Raw genomic sequence first — 6,000 nt, 5'->3', positions numbered from 1 at the left:
TTATAGCAGAGCAGCCAGCCAGTTGCTGACTGATGACAGGGAAGCAGGAAGCAGCCCGGCAGCAGCAGTGAGCAGAATCTGTCCATCGCAGGCACTGCTGCCTCCCTGGCTACCATAGAGTGTGTGCAGCTCTTCGTGCGTATATGCCTGTGTCTTCCTCATCATCTGGAGCTGCACAACCCCTCATCTCCATCCTCTCTGCACACACTACCACCAGCCAGTGACAATGACTAGAGGTGCAGGCTAAACTTCCATGCAAATCAAGGCAAAGCCAGTGCAATAGGTAGGTCGTGATTTCCTCGCTCCCTGTTGTTGTATTGCTCATCTCCCTTCTCTCACCCCCCCCCCCCCTCCCTTTTGCTATGTCCCCCATCCTCTGCTGCTGCTGGGTATCTGCTGCAAGTGTTTGCTGTTGCTGCTTTCTGGCTTGGGGTGTATTGGGGAGCCGGGGCGCCGTCCAAGCAGCCTAGCAGGCCATTTGTGTGTCTTTGTAATGCTTTACGTCTACATGATATGCAGCTCAGCTGGGAGTATCTCTGCCCATTTCGTAGAAAGCTCATCCACAACATGCACATTGACCCACTTCAGTATATATCTATCTATGGTTCTATCTAAAGCCCATTTGTACGTTCTGTGTGGCGCACATCTTTCCATTTCTTTTGGTTCAGATAATATGTGTGAGCAGAGCTTAGAGAGATGAAGGATGCAGCGCTCTGGTCCCCTCCCCCAAATGAGAGGGGGTTGTCATGGTGATGAGGCTGCCAGCTGCAGCATCCTACTTATCAATGGAGAGGAAGAGGAGGAGGAGGTGGAGGAGAGTCCAAGGTTCACATGTACACAGCACACAACACACCAGCTACTCAGGTATACAGATTGGGGGGAATTTATTAAAACTGGTGCAGACTAAATCTGGTGCACTTGCCTATGGCAACCAATCAGCTTCTTTCAGTTTGTTCAGTTAATATTTAAAAATGAAAGAGAGAAGCTGATTGGTTGCGGTGCACAGCTGCTCCAGATTTTGTCTGCTCCCTTTTGATCAATCCCCTTCACTGTATTTAGTACAGGGAGGAGGTTAATTGCAGTAAAATGCACCATAATAGTGAATCAACAAGAGGACCTAAAGTGTATCTAAACCCCAAACCAGAAATTCTATACATTGCAGCTTAGAAGTCCTTATACTGTATGTGGTGGCAGCATTCGTTTTCCTTTTTCATGTTATTTCCCTTTATTTTCACATTGTGATCCTGTCCAATACTTCCTGTCCTAGGGTGACAGCGCTCACTCACTATGGTGTACTTATAGAGGAGCAGCTAAGCTGTTCTCCTTATTTTTTCTACAAACACCTCCCCATCTCCTCATTTCCATTAATAGAAAAGAGGTGTGCTTTAGTTCACAGAAAATAGCTGTGAATTTACTACGACTGGAGCAGACAAAATCTGGATCGGCCGTGTATGGCAAACAATCCGCTCCTACCTTCCATTTTCAAAGCTTAAAGTAGAACTCCAGGATTTTTTTAATTACTTTTTTAATTAACCCTCGCAGGTAAAAAATATAAGTTATACTGAAGCTCTGAGCTGGCTTCTTCTTAGACCGGTCCTTCCAATGTCTCTCTGTAGTGGTCTATGGTCCTGTAAATCATCACTTCTATGCACAGAGGGGAATTTATTAAAAACAGAGCACACAAAATCTGGAGCAGCTGTGCATGGCAACCAATCAGCATCCACCTTTCATTTTCAAAGCTTAAAGAGTTTCTAAACCCCTTTGTTTTTTTGCCTATATCTACTGTTAGCAAGCAGTAGATATAGGCAAAAAGTAAAAAAGAAAAAAAAATGAACAGTGGTTTAAACTTACCCCGTTTTCGCTGCGCGCTCCCGCCGAGAATCCGAAACTGCTCGGGCGGCCGCAAAGCATCCTGGGGCGAGCCCATATTTTCGGCCGGGAGACGAGCAGAGACGCAAGGTAAGTCTATAGTGCGCGTGCACCCACATGCAGACACCGCTGGATCGGAAGTGCCACCAAGGACAGAGGAGTCAGCGCTGGATCGGAGAGCCGCCGCAACGCTGGAGGGACAGATGAAAACATCAGGAAAGAAGAGGAAGATCGGATTAGGAGACATCATTTAAGGTAAGTGCTGACATTAACATGGGGGGAGGGAAAAAGATTTTTGACTTTAATGTCACTTTAACTGAACAATCTGAAGAGAGAAGCTCACAGGTTTCTATAGGCTACTGCCCCCGATTCTGTCGTTCTCTCTCTCTCTCTCTCTCACACACACTCTTTCTCTCTTTCTTTCACGCTCTCTCTCTCTCTCCCCCCCTCTCTCTCTTTCTCTCTCTCTCCCTCTCTCCCCAACCAATTAACCAATAATGAGAATAGGTGCAAACTATTCTCATAATTGATTATTACAGATTTCATCGATTAGTTGTTGCAGTCCTACACTGTGTATAGATGTGAGGTCGCAGGGGAATATTCCAATGCTGCTGTGGAGGAGGAGGCAGGCTGGAGGTAGCGCTGTGACAGCTAGCCGGCTCAGAGGTTCGGGTGAGTATAACGTTTGTGTCTAGGGACAAAAATAGCACTTAACCCTTGCAGTGCGGGAGTAGCCCCAAAGCAAGGGTTAATTTAAAAAAATTCCTGGAGTTCTGCTTTAACCGAACAAGCTGAAGATAGAAGCTGACTGGTTACTATGGGCAACTTCTCCAGATTCTGTCTGCTCAAGTTTTAGTAAATGCCCCCCTTTGTTTGGGATTTCAGTTTAGTGCACGGGAAGTTACAAGAACCCAGGCTTTGTATGAAGATCAACAGGAATTGTTCTGTACTTGTAGAGAATGTTCTTAGCGTTAAAGAGGAAAGGAAAGCAGCCACCACATCTAAGGACTGGTAAACTGCATCGGAGGACATTTATCAAAACTGGAGCCGACAGAATCTGGGGCAGTAGTCTATAGTAACCAATCAGCTTCTCCCCTCAGTTTGTTCAGATAAAGTGACATTAAACCCTCAGATTTTTTAACATAAACCAATAGTGTAATGTGTGCCTTACTGTAATCCATGGTTGTTTCCCTTCTCTTTGCTGCTCTTCCTTTTAAATCTCTATCTCTTCTCATGCTTGGCAGAACTTCTGTTTTGCAGCAGACTGCCTTGTCTCTGGAATGGATACATGGTGTCTGTGTATAGGTTTGCAAACTAAGCCAGCACTACAGGAAGAGCCACTCAGCTGCAAAGGGAAGTTCTCCCCCCAGCATGAGAAGACATGAGGATTTAAAAGGAAGAGCAGCAAAGAGAAGGGAAACTACCATGGATTACAGTAAGGCACACATTACAGTATTGTTTATGTTAAAAAATCTGAGGGTTTAATGTCACTTTAAGCTTTGAAAATGAAATAGAGAAACTGATTGGTTGTCATGGATAACTGTTCCAGATTCTGCCTGCTCCAGTTTTGATAAATTACCCTCTGTATGTTTTAGGGTCTAGATAGCTCTTAAAAATACCAATCTCTGCTGTATAAGTAACAATAAAGTGGAAACCTTTTCACATGAAAGTATCCGTTTGTATCAAGAAACTGTGACAAAATAAGAGCTGTGAAGTGCACGCTATTTGTATCCTCAATCACTAAAATCTCATAGTAGCTTTATCAGGTTAAAGGCGTAGTCCGCCTTTTACAAAAATGAAGAAATGAGCACACATCAATAAAAGAGAGCAATGCGCATTTATTCTTTTTTTTTTTTTAGCAAGTAGTCTTTATTAAAGTTTTATCAATACATGACAAGAAGGCAAATCAGCCTGTCCCCTCGGGGTACAGACGTAAACTTATAGTATACATCCTTAACAGGACATGATATAAAATAGTGTGGTATTACCAAAGGTATCAATGTACAACATTACCACAATAAACAAATACAGTTGTTTACAAGACATACGTTTGGGGTAACCTGGTTTTGACTCGCGATAAACTAGCGAGGAAGGATCACATTCACCTACTAACATCTCAGGGTGTTTTGAGCTTGATATGGTCAAGGTGGAACTACAAGAATCTAGAGAGGACTAAATTGAATTAGAATATTACTAGGAAGGATCAACAGGAGGCATCTAAGCGAAACAAGGGGACATTAGAGGACTTTAAAGGACATCTAGGGCCCCTAGGGATCCATCTAATTTGGTGGTGTGGTACAAAACCGTATCAGCATTTATTCTTTATTTGCATTGAAGCACGATCAGTGGATAACATGTTCAATGCTCCTGCAGACCCTACCTCCCAGTCCCTGTCCATTCTGAGTTACAGACTTTCCATTACAGGGACAGGAGGAAGTGTCAACAGACTACAAGTGCGATGATGGATAATTGTACTCCATTAAAAACTATGCCAACTATGGTGGCGATGGGACTTGTAGACTCTCCATTCACAGCTCCTGTCATTGGATCTGAGAATAAATGACGTGGCTGTGCGGCTCTGCGCCAAAAATCAAAAGATGATGCCAAAGCACACACGGACAGGGATCTTCTCCAAGTATCACTTTATTTTAATTTGGCATAAAAACAGCTTACGTGTTTGAGCCCAAATTCAAAAGATGCCTAAATGTTGCAGGGAGAAGAACCCTACGACTTTGGTAGATGTTGTGATGGCAGGGGGCTAGGGATGTGACCATGTTCCCAATGTGGGTATCACGTTATTGCAAAGAACCCACACGCACACCTTACAGCATTCTGTGACCATAAAGTAACGATAGTGCTCATAGTGATGTCACGAATGGAGCAGGGGCAGAACTTCCAAGTAACAGCTGAAATCACCAGCACACACAAAATGCAGCTTAAATCTTCTTCATGGTTTATTGAAATGTCACATTATGCCATGTATGATAATGTTTCGGCCCTCCGCAGGGACCCTTCTTCAGAGCAGCACAGTGACGATTGTGTCAGTGACTGCTCACCAGTGACGTGCCGTGCCTTCTGTGCTGGGTGAGGGATTCCCCAGCCCCGTCCCACCGAAGCTTTGCCCCCGTCCTGTCGAAGCCCCTTCCCGTCGTCCCACCGAAGCTCTGCCCCCAGCTCAGTAACCAAGCTAGGTGGGGAGGAGGAAGGGAGGAGGCAGGGAGGAACCTCCCTGTCTCTCACTTGCTTGTCACTGGTGAGTCACTGGTGAGGCATTGAGATCGATTTCCTCACTGTTTTGTTTTTTTGCTTTTTTTTCAATTGGGCAGGTTGGACCAATGGTGCTTTGCCATTGGTCCAAACCATCCACAGAGCTCACAGCTCTAACACAGAGTAGAGGCTGTGACATCTCTTGCCTCACCAAGTTAGGTTACACAAGCAGTGGGGAAGCCTGCTGCTGTGTAACCTAACTAGCTGTCAAAAGCTGGATACAGTGTCGCCTGTAATTAACAGGCAGCACCCCGTCAATGACAGGTTACACAGCAGGGAGGATTGAAGCTGACAGCTTTCTGCTCCATAATACTTGGTGAGGCTCTGCTTCCCCTGACCACACGTCCCTGCTGCTCACGTCTCTCCCCCTCCGCTCCGGCTGAGCTATGTCCCTTGGCTTCCTAATGTCTAATGCAGCTGAATGGACTTTGCATAGACATGATGATGTCAGTGGGGTTTAGACTACTGGAGCTCAGGGAAGAAGAGGCTGCAGAGACCGATCTAACAGCCAAGCAGAATCGAGGAACAGGTAAGAATATTTTCTTTATTTGTGCCAGTAGACCAAAACAAACAGTTAACCCTTGCAGTCAGTGGCGGAACTACCAGGGTCGCAGCGGTCACCGGGACGACCGTGCCCTGGCGTTCCGCCACTTGGGGGGTGGGGCAAGGAAGGAAGAACGGGCCCCGAATTGCAATTGGCAGCTCCCAATGCCATTTGGGTCTAGGAGATTCAGCTTTAGTATTAATATCTGTATATGGTTTTCTGTGGTAGTCGTAACAAATATTAATTCGGAAACTTATCTGAAACGAATGAAAATTCGGATTTAGTCCGAATCCGAAACCCCAAACCGAATTAAATTTTGG

The 6,000-nt window shown here is 45.3% G+C and overlaps 1 protein-coding gene across 1 annotated transcript in view; it reads left to right on the top strand.

Moving 5' to 3' along the window:
* Positions 1–249: 249 nt before the first annotated feature.
* LOC108798310 (sodium leak channel non-selective protein) overlaps positions 250–6,000 on the top strand; it is a gene marked incomplete at its 3' end in the record, with an annotated part of 337,938 nt that continues 332,187 nt past the window's right edge. The window contains exon 1 of the mRNA XM_018570048.1: positions 250–283. The remainder of the gene's footprint in view (positions 284–6,000) is intronic.

This window comes from Nanorana parkeri, unplaced genomic scaffold (genome assembly GCF_000935625.1).
Source record: "Nanorana parkeri isolate BGI_ZX_2015 unplaced genomic scaffold, ASM93562v1 scaffold1447, whole genome shotgun sequence".
NCBI lineage: Eukaryota > Metazoa > Chordata > Amphibia > Anura > Dicroglossidae > Nanorana > Nanorana parkeri.
The sequence above is the reverse complement of the archived record's forward strand: the minus strand, read 5'-3'. Positions and strand labels throughout refer to the sequence as shown.